Source organism: Saccoglossus kowalevskii, chromosome 4 (genome assembly GCF_978046115.1).
Source record: "Saccoglossus kowalevskii chromosome 4, keSacKowa6.1, whole genome shotgun sequence".
NCBI classification, from domain to species: domain Eukaryota; kingdom Metazoa; phylum Hemichordata; class Enteropneusta; family Harrimaniidae; genus Saccoglossus; species Saccoglossus kowalevskii.
In genome coordinates, this window is record NC_140644.1 from 8,166,108 (window position 1) to 8,178,406 (window position 12,299).

General features: G+C 39.8%; 21 non-coding genes across 21 annotated transcripts; all 21 read left to right on the plus strand.

The window, feature by feature from the left end:
- The first annotated feature begins 44 nt into the window (after positions 1 to 44).
- TRNAS-AGA (transfer RNA serine (anticodon AGA)) lies at positions 45 to 126 on the plus strand. The gene has a single exon. It is a non-coding gene; the product is annotated as a tRNA-Ser (tRNA).
- A 167-nt stretch (positions 127 to 293) lies between these two features.
- Positions 294 to 375, plus strand: TRNAS-AGA (transfer RNA serine (anticodon AGA)). Its single transcript has one exon. It is a non-coding gene; the product is annotated as a tRNA-Ser (tRNA).
- A 193-nt stretch (positions 376 to 568) lies between these two features.
- TRNAF-AAA (transfer RNA phenylalanine (anticodon AAA)) lies at positions 569 to 650 on the plus strand. Its single transcript has one exon. It is a non-coding gene; the product is annotated as a tRNA-Phe (tRNA).
- A 6,232-nt stretch (positions 651 to 6,882) lies between these two features.
- Positions 6,883 to 6,964, plus strand: TRNAF-AAA (transfer RNA phenylalanine (anticodon AAA)). Its single transcript has one exon. It is a non-coding gene; the product is annotated as a tRNA-Phe (tRNA).
- Positions 6,965 to 7,162: 198 nt separating this feature from the next.
- Positions 7,163 to 7,244, plus strand: TRNAS-AGA (transfer RNA serine (anticodon AGA)). The gene has a single exon. It is a non-coding gene; the product is annotated as a tRNA-Ser (tRNA).
- Positions 7,245 to 7,423: 179 nt separating this feature from the next.
- On the plus strand, positions 7,424 to 7,505 carry TRNAS-AGA (transfer RNA serine (anticodon AGA)). Its single transcript has one exon. It is a non-coding gene; the product is annotated as a tRNA-Ser (tRNA).
- A 167-nt stretch (positions 7,506 to 7,672) lies between these two features.
- Positions 7,673 to 7,754, plus strand: TRNAS-AGA (transfer RNA serine (anticodon AGA)). Its single transcript has one exon. It is a non-coding gene; the product is annotated as a tRNA-Ser (tRNA).
- A 193-nt stretch (positions 7,755 to 7,947) lies between these two features.
- On the plus strand, positions 7,948 to 8,029 carry TRNAF-AAA (transfer RNA phenylalanine (anticodon AAA)). The gene has a single exon. It is a non-coding gene; the product is annotated as a tRNA-Phe (tRNA).
- A 198-nt stretch (positions 8,030 to 8,227) lies between these two features.
- Positions 8,228 to 8,309, plus strand: TRNAS-AGA (transfer RNA serine (anticodon AGA)). The gene has a single exon. It is a non-coding gene; the product is annotated as a tRNA-Ser (tRNA).
- Positions 8,310 to 8,507: 198 nt separating this feature from the next.
- Positions 8,508 to 8,589, plus strand: TRNAF-AAA (transfer RNA phenylalanine (anticodon AAA)). The gene has a single exon. It is a non-coding gene; the product is annotated as a tRNA-Phe (tRNA).
- Positions 8,590 to 8,787: 198 nt separating this feature from the next.
- On the plus strand, positions 8,788 to 8,869 carry TRNAS-AGA (transfer RNA serine (anticodon AGA)). Its single transcript has one exon. It is a non-coding gene; the product is annotated as a tRNA-Ser (tRNA).
- Positions 8,870 to 9,036: 167 nt separating this feature from the next.
- TRNAS-AGA (transfer RNA serine (anticodon AGA)) lies at positions 9,037 to 9,118 on the plus strand. The gene has a single exon. It is a non-coding gene; the product is annotated as a tRNA-Ser (tRNA).
- Positions 9,119 to 9,311: 193 nt separating this feature from the next.
- On the plus strand, positions 9,312 to 9,393 carry TRNAF-AAA (transfer RNA phenylalanine (anticodon AAA)). Its single transcript has one exon. It is a non-coding gene; the product is annotated as a tRNA-Phe (tRNA).
- A 198-nt stretch (positions 9,394 to 9,591) lies between these two features.
- TRNAS-AGA (transfer RNA serine (anticodon AGA)) lies at positions 9,592 to 9,673 on the plus strand. The gene has a single exon. It is a non-coding gene; the product is annotated as a tRNA-Ser (tRNA).
- A 539-nt stretch (positions 9,674 to 10,212) lies between these two features.
- On the plus strand, positions 10,213 to 10,294 carry TRNAS-AGA (transfer RNA serine (anticodon AGA)). The gene has a single exon. It is a non-coding gene; the product is annotated as a tRNA-Ser (tRNA).
- Positions 10,295 to 10,473: 179 nt separating this feature from the next.
- Positions 10,474 to 10,555, plus strand: TRNAF-AAA (transfer RNA phenylalanine (anticodon AAA)). Its single transcript has one exon. It is a non-coding gene; the product is annotated as a tRNA-Phe (tRNA).
- A 198-nt stretch (positions 10,556 to 10,753) lies between these two features.
- Positions 10,754 to 10,835, plus strand: TRNAF-AAA (transfer RNA phenylalanine (anticodon AAA)). The gene has a single exon. It is a non-coding gene; the product is annotated as a tRNA-Phe (tRNA).
- A 179-nt stretch (positions 10,836 to 11,014) lies between these two features.
- TRNAS-AGA (transfer RNA serine (anticodon AGA)) lies at positions 11,015 to 11,096 on the plus strand. Its single transcript has one exon. It is a non-coding gene; the product is annotated as a tRNA-Ser (tRNA).
- A 173-nt stretch (positions 11,097 to 11,269) lies between these two features.
- Positions 11,270 to 11,351, plus strand: TRNAS-AGA (transfer RNA serine (anticodon AGA)). The gene has a single exon. It is a non-coding gene; the product is annotated as a tRNA-Ser (tRNA).
- A 193-nt stretch (positions 11,352 to 11,544) lies between these two features.
- On the plus strand, positions 11,545 to 11,626 carry TRNAF-AAA (transfer RNA phenylalanine (anticodon AAA)). The gene has a single exon. It is a non-coding gene; the product is annotated as a tRNA-Phe (tRNA).
- A 459-nt stretch (positions 11,627 to 12,085) lies between these two features.
- TRNAS-AGA (transfer RNA serine (anticodon AGA)) lies at positions 12,086 to 12,167 on the plus strand. The gene has a single exon. It is a non-coding gene; the product is annotated as a tRNA-Ser (tRNA).
- Positions 12,168 to 12,299: the final 132 nt, after the last annotated feature.

A 12,299-nucleotide genomic window follows, 5' to 3' on the forward strand; every position in this document is an offset into this window, starting at 1 on the left:
AAATTTGTCGATCCCATTGCTGTGTTAAACAGTGCAACATAGCAGTAGTCGTGGCCGAGTGGTTAAGGCGATGGACTAGAAATCCATTGGGCTCTGCCCGCGCAGGTTCGAATCCTGCCGACTACGTCTATTTAGGGTATGTATACTCGAAATGCAAGTGTAAACACATTTTCTCTACTTGGCCTAATTTTGAATTAATTAAAAGTTTCATTGTTGATATCAATGTTGGCGCACATTATTTATGATTCCAAAATTTGTCGATCCCATTGCGTGTTAAACAGTACAACATAACAGTAGTCGTGGCCGAGTGGTTAAGGCGATGGACTAGAAATCCATTGGGCTCTGCCCGCGCAGGTTCGAATCCTGCCGATTACGTTTTTTTAGGGTATGTATACTCGAAATGCAAGTGTAGCAATAAACACAATTATATAGCCTAAGTTTGAATTATTTGTCAGTTTCATTGAGACAGTAAACGTCTGTTGTTGATATCAATGTTGGCGCACATTACTTATGTGATGACTCCAAAATTTGTCGATCCCATTGCTGTGTTAAACAGTACAACAGAGCAGTAGTCGTCGCCGGGTGGTTATGGCGATGGACTAAAAATCCATTGGGCTCCGCCAACGCAGGTTCGAATCCTGCTGACTACGTCTATATAGGGTATGTATACTCGAAATACAAGTGTAGCAATAAACACAATTTCTCGACTTGGCCTCATTTTGAATTATTTGTCAGTTTCATTGAGACAGTAAACGTCTGTTGTTGATATCAATGTTGGCGCACATTACTTATGTGATGATTCCAAAATTTGTCGATCCCATTGCTGTGTTAAACAGTACAGTGTTGATATCAATGTTGGCGCACATTGTTAGGGAGTTAGCCTTATGTAATATATGGCGCCCTCAGCGTCCATACTGATAACCCGCTTGTTTATACACTTAATGTATGCAGCCTCTTTCTGACCTCTTGGTGTAGAATATAAACATGGCGTCTTAGATATGCTGTCAGTGTTCAGTCACTCGTCTTGTCATTAATTATCTTCAATGAACAGAACCCATAACATGGTGTCAGAAGTGGTGAAGTTTTGGCGAAAATAGTGTGGATCACAGTAGAAAAGCCTGGATTACAACACAGCTACCAAAACGAAGACTATTGAGCAAAGAAAAATACAAGACTGGCAAGTTTGACTCCGTACATGTGTTTGAGCACAGATCGCCGCTATTAATGTTGTGAACAGTTTGACAATATCACCGATTGAATATATGTGAGTGCAAACATTTTTTTTGAAGTATCCAGCCTTCAAACTGACTCAGATGTGTGCAGCACTACACTTCAAAACCGTGAGTAACATAGCGTAAAAATTTTTTGTCAGCGTTGACCCCAGTGATTGATCATGGCAACGAACAATTCCATTCCCGCTCCAGAACCAATGAACTGTAATGGAAATATAGCAATAAATTGGCAGACATATCGTGAATCATATGAAGATTACAAAACAGCCACTGAGCTTGATAAGAAAGATAAACCCATCCAAGTTGCTACTCTTAAGATGTTAATGGGTACAGAGTGTAAGAAAATACTGAAAAGATTGCAACTCACAGATGATGAAATGAAAGAGCCTCAGACAATCTTAGATAAGTTAGAAGCACACTTCGTATCAAAACGCAACGTTCTGTATGAAAGATATGTTTTTTACAACGCAGAACAACAACCCAATGAAACCATAGACCAATTAGTAATCTGACTACGTCAGTTAGCTGGACCATGCAAATTTGGCACATTCGAAGATGAGATGGTTAGAGATAGATTGGTCCTTGGCTGTAAAGATTCCATAGCAAGAGCAAGATTATTCAGAGAGCAAGCAAGTGACTTACACAAAGTCATAGAATCGCTTAGAATTAGTGAAGTTTCACGGCAACAGCTAAGTCAAATGGGAAATGATGTCACAGTAAACCCAGTCAACTATGTAAAGAAAGGAGGTAAACATACAGAAAGCAATCAACATAAATATACTGAGCAACGCAAAGAAAGACCCAAGTATAAGCAAACGAAAGATAAGTCCTCCCAGTGTAGATATTGTGGTAGCAACCATGAACGTGACAAGAACAAATGTCCAGCCTATGGTAAGACTTGCAGGAATTGTGGTAAGCAAAATCACTTTCAATCTGTATGCAAACAGAAGCGTCAAGTACAACAGAATCTACACCAGCTGCAGGATGAAGTATCAGATTCTGATGATTCCATATTTAAGATAGATACTATTGGTGCAGTTCAATATGGAAATAGAAAGAAATTCTATATACCAATAACATTTCGAGATACGACTGGTGAAACAAGAATAAATTGTCAATTAGACACTGGTGCAACCTGTAATGTGATGACATATAATGACCTGTGTGACATAAAACAGCATGGCAAGCCAGCATTAGAGAAAACAACAGCAAGGTTGAAGCTCTATGACGATAGCATAGTAAATGCTATTGGTGAATGTAACCTAATCTGCAAAGTTAAAGATAAAGAATACACACTGAACTTCAAAGTTATAGCAGGAAAACAGAAACCACTACTATCTGGTGATACATGTACAAATATGGGACTGATTACTCTTAATGTTGTGAATAGTATTTCACAGGAAGCAACTCCTACATGCACATCTAAAGATAACGTCATCAAACAATACAATGATGTGTTTGAAGGTCTAGGGTGCCTGCCTGGTGAATACAAAATTGAAATAGACTCAACTATTAAGCCAGTACAGCATGTACCAAGACGCGTTCCCATTCCACTGAAAGCAAAATTGAAAGCCAAAATAAATGAAATGGAAAGGAAAGGCATAATAAAGAAAGTTACTAAATCCACAGACTGGATAAGCAGTATTGTAGTTGTTCTGAAACCAAACAAGTTGAGAGTATGTCTTGATCCCAGAGATTTAAATCGAGCAATTAAACGTCCCAAGTATCAGATGCCAACGCTAGACGAAATTCTACCTAAGTTATCCGATGCCAAAGTATTCTCGATTCTAGATGCCAAAGATGGTTTCCATCAGGTCAAACTGGATGAACAAAGCTCCTACCTGACAACGTTCTGGACACCTTTTGGCAGGTACAGATATGTACGGATGCCGTTTGGCATTTCATCAGCTTCGGAAGAATTCCAACGCCGCCTTCATGACGCATTGGATGATATTCCTGGTATTGAAGTCATTGCAGATGACATACTTGTGTTTGGATGTGGAGACACTCCTCAACAATACATGGAAGACCATGACAAAAAGCTAAGAAGTCTACTGCAGAGAGCGAGAGAGGTTAACTTGAAATTAAACAAAAAGAAGCTAAGATTATCGCTCAAAGAAGTACCATTTATGGGAGAGCTGATTACCACTGATGGACTCAGACCAGATCCTCAGAAAATACAGGCGATACAGAATATGCCCAGACCAGATGGCAAAAAAGCAGTACAACGTTTACTTGGTTGCGTTAACTACTTAGCTAGAGATTTACCCAAACTAGCAGAAATCAGCGAACCGTTAAGACGACTGAAAGAAGACAAAGCTGTATTTGTATGGGAATCGCAGCAAGAAGAATCGTTCAGTCAAATAAAGCATCTTATCACCCATGCACCAATTCTGAAATACTACGATGTAAATGACGAGGTAACCATACAATGCGATGCTTCGGAAAAAGGATTAGGTGCCACACTTCTTCAAAACGAACAACCTGTGACATTTGCGTCAAGATCGTTGTCTCCCACTGAGCAAAACTATGCCCAAATAGAGAAGGAATGTTTAGCAATCGTTTTCGCATGTGAACGATTTAATCAATACATACATGGACGAGAAGAAATCACCATAGATTCAGATCACAAACCGCTTGTACCTATCTTCAATAAACCGATACACCGAGCACCGAAACGCTTACAGCGCATGATGCTACGTCTTCAAAAGTACAACATCAAAGTACAATATAAACCCGGCAACCAGATGCACATTGCTGATATGCTCAGCAGAGCATACTTAACAGAGAAGAGTACTAGCTCCAACATGCCAGAATATCAGTTATTTCAGCTAAAAATAGAAGACAAGTTGTTTCAAGAAATAGAGTCCATTAACCAAGCTCAATACCAACACGTTAGTGATCCTACTCATCAGCAAATTCAAAAGCTAACACAAACAGATACAACTCTACAATCCTTAATGACAACAGTATTAGCTGGATGGCCAGACAACAGAGATGATGTTCCAATATGTGCAAGAGACTATTGGACATACAGAGAAGAAATCACAGTACACAATGGTGTTCTATAAAAAGGAAATCAAATCATAATTCCAAAACAATTGAGACCACAAATGCTCAATAGAATTCATTCAAGTCACTTAGGTGCTGAAGCATGTATACGGCGAGCACGCGACGTACTATTTTGGCCCGGAATGACAGCGGAAATAAAGGACAAAATCACACAATGTAGTCCTTGCAACGAATACCTCAGTAAACAACAAAAAGAACCTTTGATGTCATACGAGATTCCATCACGACCATGGAAAATGGTTGGACAAGATTTGTTTACATACAACAAAACTGACTACCTAATTACTGTTGATTACTATAGTGATTACTGGGAACTTGACAAATTAGATACAGATACAACTTCATCAACTATAGTTAACTGTACTAAATCACACTTTGCCAGACATGGCATTCCAGAGAATGTAATTTCAGACAACGGACCGCAATTCATATCCAATGAGTATGAAACCTTCGCACGTGAATGGGAATTCGAACATATAACCTGCTCACCGTACCACAGTCAAAGCAACGGGAAAGTCGAGTCAGCTGTCAAGATATCAAAAAAGATCATCAAGAAAACAAACAAAGACAAGAAAGACTTACAGCTAGCAATTTTAGATTGGCGAAATACACCCAGCACTGATGGCAGCAGCCCACTACAGAAATTAATGTCACGTAGAGCCCGCACACTATTACCAACTCCAGAAGTATTACTTCAACCACAAGTTGTCCAAGGTGTAGCAGAAAACATAAAACTTAGAAAACAGAAGTCCAAATTTCATTATGACAAAAGTGCTAAAGAACTACCAGAGCTAAATATAGGTCAACAAGTTAGATTGCAACCTACAAACCCCAGAGAACCATGGAGAAAAGCCTCATGTGTCAACAAAGTGGGTCCACGTTCATATATATTGCAAACAGAGGATGGAAGGATGTATAGACGGAATCGTAAATTCATACGTGAAACTGCAGAACTATCTAGTCAACCACCGACTAATCAACCGTCTCAACTAGCAAGTCAGCCTGAATGCACTGCGTTACCAACTCAACAGTCAACACCAGCAGTGAGTAATGATAAGCCGGATCATACATCTACACAACCAATTCCAGAGATTCCAGTGACAGAGACCTCACTGAGTCAAACAACAAGATCAACTCGAACCAGAAGCAACATTAAACCGTCCGCCAAATACAGAGACTTTATAATGACATGAACACTAAATTTAGTATTTAGATTAGTGATTTACTTATATACATAGTACTGGCGTAGTATAATGATCGGACAATTATGCTGATATAACATTCGATATTTGATTCGTTGTTTTATACGTATATGTTACTTGACACTGTTCGATATTTGATTCGATATTTGATTCGTTGTTTTATACATATATGTTACTTGACCCTGTTCGATATTTCATTTGTTATCTGATTCGTTCAAGATCTTTGCATATGAGAAATGACTTTTAGCATCCTGATGCAGCATCAACATCCAGTGTGAATATTGAACTTTAATCTTGATAAAAGAAGGGAGATGTTAGGGAGTTAGCCTTATGTAATATATGGCGCTCTCAGCGTCCATACTGATAACCCGCTTGTTTATACACTTAATGTATGCAGCCTCTTTCTGACCTCTTGGTGTAGAATATAAACATGGCGTCTTAGATATGCTGTCAGTGTTCAGTCACTCGTCTTGTCATTAATTATCTTCAATGAACAGAACCCATAACACACATTACTTATGTGATGACTCAAAATTTGTCGATCCCATTGCTGTGTTAAACAGTACAGCATAGAAGTAGTCGTGGCCGAGTGGTTAAGGCGATAGACTAGAAATCCATTGGGCTCTGCTCGCGCAGGTTCGAATCCTGCCGACTACGTCAATTTATGGTATGTATACTCGAAATGCAAGTGTAGCAATAAACACAATTTCTCTACTTGGCCTAATTTTGAATTATTTGAAAGTTTCATTGTTGATATCAATGTTGGCGCACATCATTTATGTGATGATTCCAAAATTTGTCGATCCCATTGCTGTGTTCAACAGTACAACATAACAGTAGTTGTGGCCGAGTGGTTAAGGCGATGGACTAGAAATCCATTGGGCTCTGCCCGCGAGGTTCGAATCCTGCCGACTACGTCTATTTAGGGTATGTATACTCGAAATGCAAGTGTAGCAATAAACACAATTTCTCTACTTGGCCTAATTTTGATTTATTTGGAAGTTTCATTGTTAATATCAATGTTGGCGCACATTATTTATGTGATGATTCAAACATTTGTCAATCCCATTGCTGTGTTAAACAGTACAACATAGCAGTAGTCGTGGCCGGGTGGTTATGGCGATGGACTAGAAATCCATTGGGCTCTGCCAACGCAGGTTCGAATCCTGCTGACTACGTGTATTTAGGGTATGTATACTGGAAATGCAAGTGTAGCAATAAACACAATTTCTCGACTTGGCCTAATTTTGAATTATTTGTCAGTTTCATTGAGACAGTAAACGTCTGTTGTTGATATCAATGTTGGCGCACATTACTTATGTGATGACTCCAAAATTTGTCGATCCCATTGCTGTGTTAAACAGTACAACAGAGCAGTAGTCGTCGCCGGGTGGTTATGGCGATGGACTAAAAATCCATTGGGCTCTGCCAACGCAGGTTCGACTCCTGCTGACTACGTCTATTTAGGGTATGTATACTCGAAATGCAAGTGTAGCAATAAATACAATTTCTCGACTTGGCCTCATTTTGAATTACTTGTCAGTTTCATTGAGACAGTAAACGTCTGTTGTTGATATCAATGTTGGCGCACATTACTTACGTGATGATTCCAAAATTTGTCGATCCCATTGCTGTGTTAAACAGTACAACATAACAGTAGTCGTGGCCGAGTGGTTAAGGCGATGGACTAGAAATCCATTGGGCTCTGCCCGCGCAGGTTCGAATCCTGCCGACTACGTCAATTTAGGGTATGTATACTCGAAATGCAAGTGTAGCAATAAACACAATTTCTCTACTTGGCCTAATTTTGAATTATTTGAAAGTTTCATTGTTGATATCAATGTTGGCGCACATCATTTATGTGATGATTCCAAAATTTGTCGATCCCATTGCTGTGTTAAACAGTACAACATAGCAGTAGTCGTGGCCGAGTGGTTAAGGCGATGGACTAGAAATCCATTGGGCTCTGCCCGCGCAGGTTCGAATCCTGCCGACTACGTCTATTTAGGGTATGTATACTCGAAATGCAAGTGTAAACACATTTTCTCTACTTGGCCTAATTTTGAATTAATTGAAAGTTTCATTGTTGATATCAATGTTGGCGCACATTATTTATGATTCCAAAATTTGTCGATCCCATTGCGTGTTAAACAGTACAACATAACAGTATTCGTGGCCGAGTGGTTAAGGCGATGGACTAGAAATCCATTGGGCTCTGCCCGCGCAGGTTCGAATCCTGCCGATTACGTTTTTTTAGGGTATGTATACTCGAAATGCAAGTGTAGCAATAAACACAATTATATAGCCTAATTTTGAATTATTTGTCAGTTTCATTGAGACAGTAAACGTCTGTTGTTGATATCAATGTTGGCGCACATTACTTATGTGATGACTCCAAAATTTGTCGATCCCATTGCTGTGTTAAACAGTACAACAGAGCAGTAGTCGTCGCCGGGTGGTTATGGCGATGGACTAAAAATCCATTGGGCTCCGCCAACGCAGGTTCGAATCCTGCTGACTACGTCTATTTAGGGTATGTATACTCGAAATGCAAGTGTAGCAATAAACACAATTTCTCGACTTGGCCTCATTTTGAATTATTTGTCAGTTTCATTGAGACAGTAAACGTCTGTTGTTGATATCAATGTTTGCGCACATTACTTATGTGATGATTCCAAAATTTGTCGATCCCATTGCTTTGTTCAACAGTACAACTTAACAGTAGTCGTGGCCGAGTGGTTAAGGCGATGGACTAGAAATCCATTGGGCTCTGCCTGCGCAGGTTCGAATCCTGCCGACTACGTCTATTTAGGGTATGTATACTCGAAATGCAAGTGTAGCAATAAACACAATTCCATTATATAGCCTAATTTTGAATTATTTGTCAGTTTCATTGAGACAGTAAACGTCTGTTGTTGATATCAATGTTGGCGCACATTACTTATGTGATGACTCCAAAATTTGTCGATCCCATTGCTGTGTTAAACAGTACAACAGAGCAGTAGTCGTCGCCGGGTGGTTATGGCAATGGACTAAAAATCCATTGGGCTCTGCCAACGCAGGTTCGACTCCTGCTGACTACGTCTATTTAGGGTATGTATACTCGAAATGCAAGTGTAGCAATAAACACAATTTCTCGACTTGGCCTCATTTTGAATTATTTGTCAGTTTCATTGAGACAGTAAACGTCTGTTGTTGATATCAATGTTGGCGCACATTACTTATGTGATGATTCCAAAATTTGTCGATCCCATTGCTTTGTTAAATAGTACAACATAACAGTAGTCGTGGCCGAGTGGTTAAGGCGATGGACTAGAAATCCATTGGGCTCTGCCCGCGCAGGTTCGAATCCTGCCGACTACGTATATTTAGGCTATGTATACTCGAAATGCAAGTGTAAACACATTTTCTCTACTTGGCCTAATTTTGAATTAATTGAAAGTTTTATTGTTGATATCAATGTTGGCGCACATTATTTATGATTCCAAAATTTGTCGATCCCATTGCGTGTTAAACAGTACAACATAACAGTAGTCGTGGCCGAGTGGTTAAGGCGATGGACTAGAAATCCATTGGGCTCTGCCCGCGCAGGTTCGAATCCTGCCGATTACGTTTTTTTAGGGTATGTATACTCGAAATGCAAGTGAAGCAATAAACACAATTATATAGCCTAATTTTGAATTATTTGTCAGTTTCATTGAGACAGTAAACGTCTGTTGTTGATATCAATGTTGGCGCACATTACTTATGTGATGATTCCAAAATTTGTCGATCCCATTGCTGTGTTAAACAGCACAACAGAGCAGTAGTCGTCGCCGGGTGGTTATGGCGATGGACTAAAAATCCATTGGGCTCCGCCAACGCAGGTTCGAATCCTGCTGACTACGTCTATTTAGGGTATGTATACTCGAAATGCAAGTGTAGCAATGAACACAATTTCTCGACTTGGCCTCATTTTGAATTATTTGAAAGTTTCATTGAGACAGTAAACGTCTGTTGTTGATATCAATGTTGGCGCACATCATTTATGTGATGATTCCAAAATTTGTCGATCCCATTGCTTTGTTCAACAGTACAACTTAACAGTAGTCGTGGCCGAGTGGTTAAGGCGATGGACTAGAAATCCATTGGGCTCTGCCCGCGCAGGTTCGAATCCTGCCGACTACGTCTATTTAGGGTATGTATACTCGAAATGCAAGTGTAGCAATAAACACAATTCCATTATATAGCCTTATTTTGAATTATTTGAAAGTTTTATTGAGACAGTAAACGTCTGTTGTTGATATCAATGTTGGCGCACATTACTTATGTGATGATTCCAAAACTTGTCGATCCCATCACTGTGTTAAACAGTACAGTGTTGATATCAATGTTGGCGCACATTACTTATGTGATGACTCAAAATTTGTCGATCCCATTGCTGTGTTAAACAGTACAGCATAGAAGTAGTCGTGGCCGAGTGGTTAAGGCGATAGACTAGAAATCCATTGGGCTCTGCTCGCGCAGGTTCGAATCCTGCCGACTACGTCAATTTATGGTATGTATACTCGAAATGCAAGTGTAGCAATAAACACAATTTCTCTACTTGGCCTAATTTTGAATTATTTGAAAGTTTCATTGTTGATATCAATGTTGGCGCACATCATTTATGTGATGATTCCAAAATTTGTCGATCCCATTGTTGTGTTCAACAGTACAACATAACAGTAGTCGTGGCCGAGTGGTTAAGGCGATGGACTAGAAATCCATTGGGCTCTGCCCGCGCAGGTTCGAATCCTGCCGACTACGTCTATTTAGGGTATGTATACTCGAAATGCAAGTGTAGCAATAAACACAATTTCTCTACTTGGCCTAATTTTGATTTATTTGGAAGTTTCATTGTTGATATCAATGTTGGCGCACATTATTTATGTGATGATTCAAACATTTGTCAATCCCATTGCTGTGTTAAACAGTACAACATAGCAGTAGTCGTGGCCGGGTGGTTATGGCGATGGACTAAAAATCCATTGGGCTCTGCCAACGCAGGTTCGAATCCTGCTGACTACGTGTATTCAGGGTATGTATACTGGAAATGCAAGTGTAGCAATAAACACAATTTCTCGACTTGGCCTAATTTTGAATTATTTGTCAGTTTCATTGAGACAGTAAACGTCTGTTGTTGATATCAATGTTGGCGCACATTACTTATGTGATGACTGCAAAATTTGTCGATCTCATTGCTGTGTTAAACAGTACAACAGAGCAGTAGTCGTCGCCGGGTGGTTATGGCGATGGACTAAAAATCCATTGGGCTCTGCCAACGCAGGTTCGACTCCTGCTGACTACGTCTATTTAGGGTATGTATACTCGAAATGCAAGTGTAGCAATAAACACAATTTCTCTACTTGGCCTAATTTTGAATTATTTGAAAGTTTCATTGTTGATATCAATGTTGGCGCACATCATTTATGTGATGATTCCAAAATTTGTCGATCCCATTGCTGTGTTAAACAGTACAACATAGCAGTAGTCGTGGCCGAGTGGTTAAGGCGATGGACTAGAAATCCATCGGGCTCTGCCCGCGCAGGTTCGAATCCTGCCGACTACGTCAATTTAGGGTATGTATACTCGAAATGCAAGTGTAGCAATAAACACATTTTCTCTACTTGGCCTAATTTTGAATTATTTGAAAGTTTCATTGTTGATATCAATGTTGGCGCACATTATTTATGATTCCAAAATTTGTCGATCCCATTGCGTGTTAAACAGTACAACATAACAGTAGTCGTGGCCGAGTGGTTAAGGCGATGGACTAGAAATCCATTGGGCTCTGCCCGCGCAGGTTCGAATCCTGCCGATTACGTTTTTTTAGGGTATGTATACTCGAAATGCAAGTGTAGCAATAAACACAATTATATAGCCTAATTTTGAATTATTTGTCAGTTTCATTGAGACAGTAAACGTCTGTTGTTGATATCAATGTTGGCGCACATTACTTATGTGATGACTCCAAAATTTGTCGATCCCATTGCTGTGTTAAACAGTACAACAGAGCAGTAGTCGTCGCCGGGTGGTTATGGCGATGGACTAAAAATCCATTGGGCTCCGCCAACGCAGGTTCGAATCCTGCTGACTACGTCTATTTACGGTATGTATACTCGAAATGCAAGTGTAGCAATAAACACAATTTCTCGACTTGGCCTCATTTTGAATTATTTGTCAGTTTCATTGAGACAGTAAACGTCTGTTGTTGATATCAATGTTGGCGCACATTACTTATGTGATGATTCCAAAATTTGTCGATCCCATTGCTGTGTTAAACAGTACAACACAACAGTAGCCGTGGCCGAGTGGTTAAGGCGATGGACTAGAAATCCATTGGGCTCTGCCCGCGCATGTTCGAATCCTGCCGACTACGTCAATTTAGGGTATGTATACTCGAAATGCAAGTGTAGCAATAAACACAATTTCTCTACTTGGCCTAATTTTGAATTATTTGAAAGTTTCATTGTTGATATCAATGTTGGCGCACATCATTTATGTGATGATTCCAAAATTTGTCGATCCCATTGCTGTGTTAAACAGTACAACATAGCAGTAGTCGTGGACGAGTGGTTAAGGCGATGGACTAGAAATCCATTGGGCTCTGCCCGCGCAGGTTCGAATCCTGCCGACTACGTCTATTTAGGGTATGTATACTCGAAATGCAAGTGTAGCAATAAACACAATTCCCTTATATAGCCTAATTTTTAATTATTTGAAAGTCTCATTGAGACAGTAAACATCTATTGTTGATATCAATGTTGGCGCA